Source organism: Aythya ferina (assembly GCF_964211825.1).
Source record: "Aythya ferina genome assembly, chromosome: 3".
Taxonomy (NCBI): Eukaryota; Metazoa; Chordata; class Aves; order Anseriformes; family Anatidae; genus Aythya; species Aythya ferina.
In genome coordinates this window covers 95,093,900-95,105,953 of record NC_140298.1, presented here as the reverse complement: position 1 = coordinate 95,105,953, position 12,054 = coordinate 95,093,900, and the positions used below count along the sequence as shown (strand labels likewise).

The 12,054-nt window shown below is 45.3% G+C and overlaps 1 long non-coding RNA gene across 1 annotated transcript; it reads left to right on the top strand.

The window, feature by feature from the left end:
- Positions 1–2,092: 2,092 nt before the first annotated feature.
- On the top strand, positions 2,093–4,212 carry LOC311435365. Its single transcript, XR_014692084.1, has 2 exons — positions 2,093–2,528; positions 3,100–4,212. It is a non-coding gene; the product is annotated as an uncharacterized lncRNA (long non-coding RNA).
- Positions 4,213–12,054: the final 7,842 nt, after the last annotated feature.

Here is a 12,054-nt window from a genome sequence, read left to right as displayed (position 1 = left end):
AATAGCCAGAGGCTCTGTTCTTACGATTTAGTTTTATTGTCCTTTTAATTACCATATAAAGACACTAGTTGGTGTAACTAGTTTACTGCTGGCAAATTGTCCTTGGCTAATTACATTAGTACCTCTAATGAAAGAATCAGGGATACACACTTGTGCAGTCCTTTTTCCCTAGACTTTTTTTTGGGGTGAGACAAGTCCTCTTATAAACGGAAGGAGGGCTACGAAAGGGAACAGAATCATGATTTTCAGAGCTGTTGATTTATTTTTTTATTTTATTTTTTATTTTATTTTATTTTTTTGCATTGGCTTGAAGACAGCAAGCAGCCTTTTGTGCTGTTGAAGAGGTCTTTGCAGCCCAACATTTTACTGATGGAAATACTTCTTGGTCCCGATAAAGGAACTCTGTAGAATAATGTTCTGGAGCCTTCGCTTCATGCTAGCAAAAGTGGAGTCTTAGCCAGCTGTTTTAGTCTGTGCAATTTCTGCATTACACTGGAATGAGCCTACACGTAAAAACACAACCTGTTTTTGCTTTCTTTAACAGAGATCAGGGAGTAAAACAGATTATGGCACTGCCAGAGCACTCTGACCACACCCCCACTGTACAGTTAAACAGTCTAAGTGCTAAGCAAATTTTGTGGGGAGAAGGTGCTTGGATGACCAAATGCCATGCTAATTTGGCTTGGTCTAATCAAAGCCAATTAAACCTTTGTGTGTGATGCTGGTCTGTAGAGGTGGGGAGAAGGAGGGAGAGTGATTCAGTGCTCTAAGCAAGCGATCTCCTCAAGAAACTGGCTGCTCTTGACTTGGACTGGCGCACGCTTCGTTGGGTTAGAAACTGGCTGGGTAGCCGGGCCCAAAGAGTCGTGGTGAATGGAGTCAAATCCAGTTGGAGGCTGGTCACTAGTGGCGTTCCCCAGGGCTTGATGCTGGGGCCGGTCCTCTTTAATATCTTCATTGATGATCTGGATGAGGGCATTGAGTGCACCCTCAGTAAGTTTGCAGATGACACCAAGCTATGTGCGTGTGTCGATCTGCTTGAGGGTAGGAAAGCTCTGCAGGAGGATCTGGATAGGCTGGACCGATGGGCTGAGGTCAACTGCATGAAGTTCAACAAGGCCAAGTGCTGGGTCCTGCACCTGGGGCGCAATAACCCCAAGCAGAGCTACAGGCTGGGAGATGAGTGGTTGGAGAGCTGCCAGGCAGAGAAGGACCTGGGAGTGATGGTGGATAGTCGGCTGAATATGAGCCAGCAGTGTGCTCAGGTGGCCAAGAAGGCCAACGGCATCCTGGCTTGTATCAGGAACAGTGTGACCAGCAGGGCTAGGGAGGTGATTGTCCCCCTGTACTCGGCTCTGGTGAGGCCGCACCTTGAGTACTGTGTTCAGTTTTGGGCCCCTCGCTACAAGAAGGACATGGAGATGCTTGAGCGGGTTCAGAGAAGGGCGACGGAGCTGGTGAGGGGCCTGGAGAACAAGTCCTACGAGGAGCGGCTGAGGGAGCTGGGCTTGTTCAGCCTGGAGAAGAGGAGGCTCAGGGGCGACCTTATCGCTCTCTATAGGTACCTCAAGGGAGGCTGTAGCGAGGTGGGGGTTGGCCTGTTCTCCCACGTGCCTGGTGACAGGACGAGGGGGAATGGGCTTAAGTTGCGCCAGGGGAGTTTTAGGTTGGATCTTAGGAAGAACTTCTTTACCAAAAGGGTTGTGAGGCATTGGAACAGGCTGCCCAGGGAAGTGGTGGAGTCACCATCCCTGGAAGTCTTCAAAAGACGTTTAGATGTAGAGCTTAGGGATATGGTTTAGTGGGGACTGTTAGTGTTAGGGCAGAGGTTGGACTTGATGATCTTGAGGTCTCTTCCAACCTAGAAATTCTGTGATTATGTGATCATCTGCAGACACTTTCCAGTCGCTGAGCTCAGCTCCCCTCTCAGAAAGCTGGAGCCAACCCAGTCAGAACTTCAAAAACACACATTTATACAAGGTTTTTAAAGAAAGAATACAATGGAATATATTTTTTTAAATTTTATTATTTTTTTTAAACCCAAGAAATTTCCACTGGAATGTATGCCAGTATATTTGGAAACTTTTGTCAACATTGAAACGGCAAATGTAGCCCATTTGAAGGGATCCAGGTGTGCCCATGCTGCCGTGTGCTCTTCATTCAAGGCAGTAAGAGATGGTAAAATTACACTATAGTCTTGTGTGTTTTTTTAATAGAACACACATTCTGAATAGAAAAAAGAAGAAAAAAAAAAGTGCTTCTGAGGGTAATATTCCTACATATTTCAGGACTGGCAACCTTCCTACCTCAGCAGCTGCAGGTATTCCGGCATCTTTTGAATAGTTCTGGGGCACGCTTAATAATTTAGCCTCAGAGTGCTCTGTGAGGAATAGCTGGGTAAGATGCAGAGCTAAGAAAAGTGAGACGAGTAAATCCTGGCAAATTATTCTTCAGTGTGGAGAGCCAAGATGAGTAGGCACCTTTTCACACATTTTTGTTTCTGAATTAATGGATCATCCCCTGAGAAGGTAAGTAGAAATGCTTAACTCTGCGTGTTCCCAGGCTAAATTTACACCCCAAATAAATTTATTTTCATTAATTCTACTTCCATTACAGTAACAGAAAAATAGCTAGATGGATTCTACAGTAGTAAATAATGTAAAAATTGCTTGTCACAACTTTCTTTTATAAAAGATACCTTGTCTACAAGCTGGTGGGACGTCTGGTAATATATAATGCAAAGAGTAAATCAGAATGAAAATACGGAACATTTGCTTTTAATAAGACTGTTGACAGCATTTGCATAATTTTATGATGTATTAAACAACAAAATTGTAGAGAGCTACATGGAACTGCTTTTCCATAAACATTGAGCCAGTGGAGAAAGGTGATAAGACAGGCCACAAGTACACTTTGGAAATGATGGTAAATAAATTATATTAACTAGTATAATCCACAAATAAAGAATGAAACAGCATAACGCATAGGTCTATTTAACAACCAACCATATATATATTTATATACAGCTTTTCTGTTAGCAAAAGTTGCTAAAACAGAAATTCTGCCTGATTTAATTTAACTTTATTTGTTTTTGCAAAGGAATGTGCTTGTTTGATTCCCCACCTCCACCCCAGCAGTGGTACCCCTCCGTGCAGGTGGTTTATGAGGAAGAAGAGCTTTGGGATGTGTGGTGTGTCCTTACTGCTCTCAGCACACAGTTTGGCCATTAGGTGGCACGCTGCAGTTGGAAGTGTTCTTGGGTACTTAATATTTATTTTTTCCTTGCAACTTGAGAACATTCCAGAAAAAGAGAAAATGTAACAAGCTGTAGGTTTAGGCTGCCGGGCGTTCAGCTCCTTGCCTTTCTGCACTGTAAGATGTCCGTGATAAGGGAGCTTAATGGGGATAAAGAGGTAAGCCAGCTCCTCTAAGGGATTTTCAGTATCTGAATCTGAGTGGAGTTTTCAGTCCTGAATTTGCTTCCCAAACTCCAGAACAGCTTCTAAATGGGAAGCAAAGCAGAAGATGTGCTAAATGGCAGCATCCTTAAACGATGAAGGATGGTACACTGTACAGAAGTGCAATTTCAACACTGCCACTTGGCGAGCACAGAACTTAAGGTTTGGCTCCAGTACTTCACGCTTCAGTGTTTATTAACCTGGGTTGGACAATTGGTTACAGAGAAGTTAACCTTCATCAGCCAGCAGTTGCATATTTGAAAGAGGGAGACAAAATATTGGATCATTTTCTTCTCTTTTCCCTAAAACCTGGCATCCTTGTCTCCTGACTGGAACTGTGGTCCCACAAACAGGTGACTTTGCTATCAAGACAACTAGGGGAGGAGGCATCTTTACTGTAGTTCTTCCACCTCAGCATTGTTAGGAAGGGGATACCAAGGCAAAGATAGCTGAAACCTTCCAGAAGACCTCTGAAGTTCAGTGTACTTCCCACAACCTCTCTATGCTGGTTTCAGCAAAAATCAATGAAAAGGTCCTTAATTTGTTTTAGATTATGTGACATCTGCCTGAAATGACAAACACAAATGTAGTGGGTTGGTTCTGTACTGCCTGGAAATTTAATCACATGGAGAAGAAAATATTGAATACCCTTAAACTCACCTTGAGTACATATATTAGTAATTGACAGTGTCTAGACAGATGGTGATCTGGAAAGTAAAGTCTGGGAAAAATAAACTTACAGATATTAAAGTCAGCAACATTTCCCAGTAGTAATAAAGAGGAAAGAGGCTGGGGGGTGGGGGAGGAGCATTAACTTTTGTAGCAGCCGACAAAACTGTTGCCAGCAGTCTCCTTTGGAACCTGCTCCCTTTTTAAGGAGTGTGATTTTTTAAAACTTGAAGGAATGAAGGAAGGAAGGGAGGAAGGAAGGGAGGGAGGAAGGAAGGAAGGAAGGAAGGAAGGAAGGAAGGAAGGAAGGAAGGAAGGAAGGAAGGAAGGAAGGAAGGAAGGAAGGAAGGAAGGAAGGAAGGAAGGAAGGAAGGAAGGAAGGAAGGAAGGAAGGAAGGAAGGAAGGAAGGTCAGAAAAAGAAAAAAAAAAGTTTGTAGAACCTGAAAAACTACAGCAAAAACTAAGCTGACGATAAGATGAATATTTGTCTGGGTATGTGCAAAGCTGTGAATCAAGTTTTTCTTCTTTCCTTTCAAGGGACTCTAATTTAGAAACATTTTTATGAAACCCAAATCATACAGCAGATAGTATGTGATTACTGTCCCTCACTGGGACAAAGAAATCACAATGGGGCTTCCTGATGATCAGCTGGTGATCTCTGAGCTTCCACACAGCAGCATTTCTGATTGTCTTATGCTAAAATCACACCTATTTGCAGAGGTTTTAAAGTGATAAAAGACTGAAAAAAGTGAGCAAAAGTAGGAGTCTTCAGTTTTTCAGGAGCCCTTGTGCTGCAGACGTATTCAGAGTATGCCTGCTGATTTGGGCATTGTCCATATAGTGACGTGGAGGGTAGGTTGAAGCACAATGATGCAAAACCCACATCTCTGCATGCTCCCATGGCCTGGGGACGGAGCAGCCCTGGAGCTGTGGGGACAGCCCATGGGGATGGGTCCCGCTCTGTCTCTTGCTGTGCAAGGCGCTGGGCTGTTCTCTGGGGCACTCTGGCTGACTGGTCACCCTGGCACTGGCTGTATGCCTTTGTCATGAGGCGTTTTGGGGTTAATGATGGAGAACCTGGCTGACAATCCCAGCTGCAGCTATGCCCAAACTACCCACTTTGCAGGTAGAAGTGATCTAGAAGTGATCTTGGCCTGCACTGAGATGTGTGTGAACGAAGCTTGCTCTCGTTCTGATCAAGAGCTTTCCCGAAATCCAGGCCTCAAGCAGGCTTGAATGCTTGAATGACCAAGAGCCAGACACAGAGAATAACTTATTTACAAAACTGAAGGAGCATTAAGCTGTGGTTATACAGCTACCATCAATTGCATGCAGGGACTGTGAGCTCCTTGGAGGTGGTTTCAAACTCCCCCAGCTCTGCTCCTACTAAATAAGAGCAAACAGCCTGCGTGGCTAGGATAAGGTAAATCAGGACTTTCTGGGTCACTGGCAATTAGAAATTACATTTGCTTCCCTAATAGTTTTCCAGAGGGAGTCTGTCTCAACTACCTGTCATTCCTAATGCCACTTTGCCATTTGCAGGGCCGTGACTAGCATTTTTTGGAAAGAAAAAGGATATCCTGAGCAAGGATCTTAGTGAGAGAGTTTTTTGCTCCCTTTTCTGCACTTAGCTAGCAACAGTACTAAGAAGGGATAACAGCTGGTAACATTATGGTCATCATGGAGATGAGGTGGGTATTTTGATGGAAAAAAAGACCACATTATGTAGCTTGTCTGCACAATCACAACTTCTTGCAGCAGCAGCAATATCTGCTGCACTCACTCTTCAGTGAACTGGTATTGACGTGTGCTTGGATTCCAAGCCCTGTGAGAGCAGATCAATTTTTTAGCTAGCTCTTCCCCTCCTCCTCAAAAGTAAATAAATAAATAAATAAAAATAAGTATTACCCAGTCATGCTGTCAGTATGACTGTTTCCATCAATAACTTTTGAACCTGCTGACCAGGTAATGAATAAATGTGACCAAGGTTTCAATTACACTGGGTTCAGACAGGTTTGATGCAGGTACTCACTGGGAGTGTTTTAAAGTATCTATTTAGAAAAACTTGAAGCTCAGTGCTGCATAATGAGGTTTTCATCTCTTACGGGAACAGGGCTTCTGAGAGACCAACCATTTAAAAATACCAAAGCGCTCCCTTGGCACCCAGGAGGGACCTTTTCGAGAAAGCGTTGGTTTTACAGGAATGTTCAAGTTTTACAGGAAAGAGCAAATTGCGTGCTTTATCAAGGAGTTGGGCAAGAGCAGGGAAAGCAGAGGGACAAGCTTGAGGAGGGCTGAGCGCTGGCTGCCTGCAGCAGGATGCCTCATCTCAGCCCTGCTGAGAGGCTGCAGCCTCACCAAGCAGAGGAGGGCCTGCAGACATGTTTTTGAGAGGGCTTCTCCTGCAAATCATGGATATGGAGATTTACTTCTTATGGCTGAAGATAAGCCTTGCTTTCTTACATTTGTCAGTACAGCTGTGTGTAAAGTTTAACTGCAAGTTTAGCAAACAGCCTTCCACAACGCCTAGTGTTTACAGTATCCACAGTTTGGTCACAGCTGTGTACGTGGTAGCCTTTACTCACTGCAGTCAGGGCCTGCGTGCTGCCTAAGCACCGTCCAGGTAAGGTTGGGATGCCAGCACCTCACCCTGCCACCCCTGGTCCCACAGGAGCCAGGGTTGGGGCTGCAGATGTGCTGAGAGCAGCACATGGTTGCCCCTCCACTCCTCACCTGGTGTTTGGGGCAGGTGAAGGCCCCACCAGCTGGTCCCCACCATGTCCTGGTAGGGACACATTCTTAGGGACAGGGGGTGAGGGACCTGATCCTGCTTCAGGCATTTGCTATCTCCTCTAGAAGCAAAAAGGAGCTGGATGCGCAGTTGCCCTGTGGCTCTGGCCTTTGCCTGACAGTTTCTGTCAAGCACAGAAAGCAACAAGCAAAAGGGGACACTGCTCGTGCTGTGGTTTGTATTATTTATGACTGTCTTTAGAAGAGCAAACAGATTGGGCAATGCTTGGTAACAGAAGACTTGAGTCACGTCACTGATGATACAGCTGCCAGACAACGCGAGGAATTGCAGTGTGAATCTTGGCATAACTGGTTCTGAGAAATGAGGAACACTCGCGTCTGAGGCTAGCCCTCCAAGGCAGTTTTGCGTCTTCATTTACTAGCTTGTAACAGAAGGAATAAACTGAGTGTGAAAAGCTGGTCAGAGACATTCCTGGCTTGCTCTGTCCTCCGAAGGGACTGATCTTCATCCAGAAGATCATCTTGTGTTGCTCATAGAAATCAAGGAATCCAAGAAGAAGAGCAAAGGATGATTATGGCATTCAGACTGCTTCTGCTGTTGACTGCAGGGCCACAAAGGCCGTGTCCTGCTGCCTGGGGGTGACCCTAGTAAGTCAGGCTGCTGGATGGCTTTTCAGATGTGCCACATGGTACATGGCTAATTCAGGCAGAAGCATCTGGAGACTGCAACTGGCTTGAGAAGAGCTCCGTCTGATAGAGTAACTGTTCCCTGACTCACAGAGTGGCTGAGGTGGGAAGGGACCTCTGGAGCCCATCAGGCCCAACCCCTGCTCAAGCATGGACACACAGAGGGGCATGGGCACCACTTGGTAACACTGCCTGAGAAGGCTCTTAGCCTTTCTTGCCACACAGATGCATTTCTGGCCCATGGTCAGCTTTGTATTCACCAGGACCTCAGTCTTTCTCGGCAATTTTCCAGTCATTTGGCTCCCAGCCCCCCCTCTGCGCAGTTCCTCAGACTTCTTGTCCTTCTTAAAGGTAGGAATGACATTTGCTTTTTTCCAGTCTTCAGGACATTGCTTGCACAAGAGTCAGGTTCAAATTGTTAGGGTTTTAAGATGTGCAGCATTAACATCTGTCCTGGTTTCAGTTAGCACAGAATTAATTTTCTTCCTAGTAGCTGGTGGAATGCTGTGTTTTGGCTTAGAATGAGAAGAGTGCTGATAACACCCCGATGCTTTAATTGTTGCAGAGCAGTGCTTATACTAAGCCAAGGACATCTCAGCCTTTGCTCTGTCCTGCCAACGGGCAGGCTGGGGGGTGCAGTAAGAGCTGGGAGGGGACAGACCCAGGACAGGTGACCCAAACTAGCCAAAGGGGTATTCCATACCATCTGACGTCATGCTAAACAATATATAGGGGTGGCTAGCCGGGGGAAGGGGGCCGGACTGCTCGGGGTTAGGCTGGGCATCGGTCAGCGGGTGGTGAGCAATTGCATTGTGCATCACTTGTTTGTACATACTATTATTACTTTCGTATTATCACCATTGTATCATCATTATTATTATTGTTATTATTATTTTGTTATTTTTTTTTCCTGTCTTATTAAACTGTCTTTATCTCAACTCACGGGCTTCACTTTCCATTTCTCTCCCCCGTCCCAGAGAGGGAGGGGGGAGGGTGAGCGAACGGCTGCGTGGTGTTTAGCTGCCGGTCGGGTTAAACCACGACAACATCCTACTTATGTTCTGCCTTGATTACTGATTGCATCCATTTTTAATCTCACACCAGCAGGCTTTCTTCATTTTTTTCTCTGAAATATACATCACCTCCCCATCCTCCCCTGCCTCTCCTGGACCCTCACCCTGCAGCTGCTACCTTGGCATGGACAGGCTGACCCCTGGCCGAGACACCGTAGGGACTACATTTTGTGTGCAATAAAGTAAAAGATTAGATAGTCCTGTTATAACTCCTTGGCCATAAGAACTTAAAAAGCCCTAAGTGACTATACTGAGGTGAAACAGAAAAAAAATTCCATGAGTACCAGACACACTGGCTAGTAAACCTCACAAAGGCGAAGAGGAAAGAAAATCTTTGATAAAATTACTTGGAGTGTATCTCCTAAACCTTACTCCGCTGGAGTGCTTTCTATCACCAGCATTTTGACGTACTTCTTTTGTTTAGAAATAACAAGAATGCATTTAGGAGCACATTTTAGAAAGCAGCCCATAATCTTGCACATAGAAACAGTTTATAGCCTCATTCTGCCAAAGGCAGGGGATTTTGTGTCAGTGGTTGAAAATGAAAACATCTGATTGTATTCAGTCTGATTTGCAATTCTTTTCACACAGAAATTTAGAGGAAAGCCAGAAGAAACTGGGCAAGGTCTGTGCCCAAGGCCTGGGACATGTGGGTCAAATCCATGTTCTGCATTTCCATCACCCTGTCAGCATGACTGATACAGAAGCCTTTCCCTTTCTTACAGTGATATTCTGAGGATAACAAAAAATGAAAAAATGGAAGCATCCAACTGCATTTTATTGCAATAAAACAATAACGATAAAGTAGTTCCCTCTGATTACATGTCTAGAGTTCATCTTTAAATGTTGCATTTAGAGGGACCAGCACTATTTAACATCTTTGCCAGTAACATGGGCAGTGAAATTGAGTGCCCCCTCTGCAAGTTTGCCGGTGACTCCAAGCTGTGTGGTGTGGTCAACACGCTGGAAGGAAGGGATGCCATCCAGAGGGACCTGGACAGGCTGGAGAGGTGGGCCCATGTAAACCTCATGAGGTTCAACAAGGCCAAGTGCAAGGTCCTGCATCTGGGCCGGGGCAATCCCAAGCACAAATACAGGCTGGGGGGAAAATGGATTGGGAGCAGCCCTGAGGAGAAGGACCCAGGGATTTTGGTTGACAAACAGCTCCACATGAGCCAGCAATGTGCGCTTGCAACCCAGAAAGCCAACAGTGTCCTGGGCTGCATCAAAAGATGTGTGGCCAGCAGGGTGGAGGAGATTGTCCCCCTCTGCTCTGCTCTTGTGAGACTCCACCAGGAGTGCTGCCTTCAGCTCTGGGGCCCCCAGCACAAGGAGGACATGGATGTATTAGAATGAGTCCAGAGAAAGTCCACAAGGATGATCAAGAGGATCTCCTCTGAAGACAGGTTGAGAAGCTGGGGATGTCTAGCCTAGAGAAGAGAAGGCTCTGGAGAGGCCTTACAGCAGCCTTCCAGTACCTAAAGGGAGCCTACAGGAAAGCTGGGAAGGGACTCCTTGTCAGGGGGTGTAGTGATAGGACAAGGAGGAATGTCTTTAAACTAAAAGAGGGTAGGTTTAGATTAGAGGTTGGGAGGAAATTCTTCCCTCAGAGGGTGGTGAGGCCCTGGCACAGGCTGCCCAGAGAAGCTGTGGGTACCCCATCCCTGGAGGTGTTCAAGGCCAGGCTGGATGGGGCTTTGGGCAGCCTGGTCTGCTGGGAGGTGTCCCTGCCCATGGCAGGGGGGTTGGAACTAGGTGGTCTTTGAGGTCCCTTCCCACCCAAACCATTCTGTGATTCTGTGAGTCAGACAAAGAAACAACTGAACAAAATTCAGAAATACTACATGTATGTTCCTGTGAAATACAATCTGGCTCTGCGTGTCATTCTGAGTAACTGCTGTGGTGTCTCTGATGGCCTAGAAGAGCCCTTATACATCAAAATACTTGCTTTGAAGCAAGCACTGGGACTACTCCCAAAGAATTACCCTTTAGACATTGAGGCCAGGGTTTTTGAAGCTAAGAGCTTGGGAAAGCAGTGAGTGTAGACTATCCATGCCATGCAGGGATGTTTACATAAGCTTTGGCAGTAGTTACAGCTGGCTGAAACTCCTGTAAGCTGGAACAAAGCCCTTCATCTATGTAATCATTCACATCCTGATCTCGTAGCTTCTCTGATGCCTTCCTAATATTTTGCTACAGCTGCATGTTGCAGAAAAAAAAAATATTCTGCAGCAGAGAATATGGTTGCAGAATTACCTGTGGGTATATCCTTGCGTATAGATCAGTGTGTCTTCATAAAGCTAACCCAAACTACCTCAGTATTCAGGATATTTTCTTCAAATTGCAGGGTAAAATGCATCTGATGCCATCTTTCACCTCTGATTCCCATCACTGCCCACAAACAAGCACAATACCTTAGAAGTGGTTAGGAGAGGCTTAAAGCAGAGAGGTACATACATTTCTTTTTTCAATATCCCAAACGTGTTGCAAAAAGTCAGTCTTGCAAAGTTCGCAGCTGGGATTAGTGTCTTAATATTCTGAGCCAAATGGTTATAAATCTGGCACCGAAATTATCCAATGTACAGATTGTACCAAAAAATGGGGAGGGTTACTGCCAACACAGAAGTCAGTGCAATAAGGTCAGACTGACCCTGGCAGTGTGCAGATCTGGAAACCTTCTTTGTGCTTTACCTGAGAAAAATCCTGTTGTCACCCTGTGTGCTAGTTTTTTCCTTTTCAGAAGGGAATAGTCCTATATCCCTGAGCCTCAAAGGTGTTTAACTTGGAAGCATGCTTGGTGCAATGAGCGCTGTGTGAATGGGGGCTGTGGGTCCCCCCAAAATGGGGGTCAGTTCTGGGGCCTGGGTGCACAGGATTATAAGCAGGAGATTATAAGCAGGATGTGAGGAATTTGGAGGAAAGGCGAGGCAAAGCAGAACAAGGTGTCTGTGGGCAGGGTCAATGCTGGTGTGGCCGGTTGGGCAGCCACAGAGGAATCTCAGCTATGGGACATGCACCCTGCTGGGATCTGTCTGTCCCTCCTGCATCTCACCTCTCAGAGCAACAGTGCTTACAGCTCTTACTGAATTTCCTTTTGCTGTCTTAGAGGTGCAGGTTGTTATTGCCCTTGATATTTCTTCCTAAGATACTGAGCCACAATAAAACACAAACCATAATAAAACCAAATAGAGTTTGGTATAAACAGAGTTTGATAGTAGCATGGGAGTGAATGAAAGATTGGTGAACTGTCCCTCAACTACAACAGCAGGCTGTTATTTTGTGATCTACATTTACATATTTTTTTTCCACATTAAAAAAAATAAATCACTACGCATCCTCTGTTTCACAAATTTCAATAAACATTTTGAAACACTCTATAAATATAATTTGTGCATGTCTCATAAATGTCTTTAAA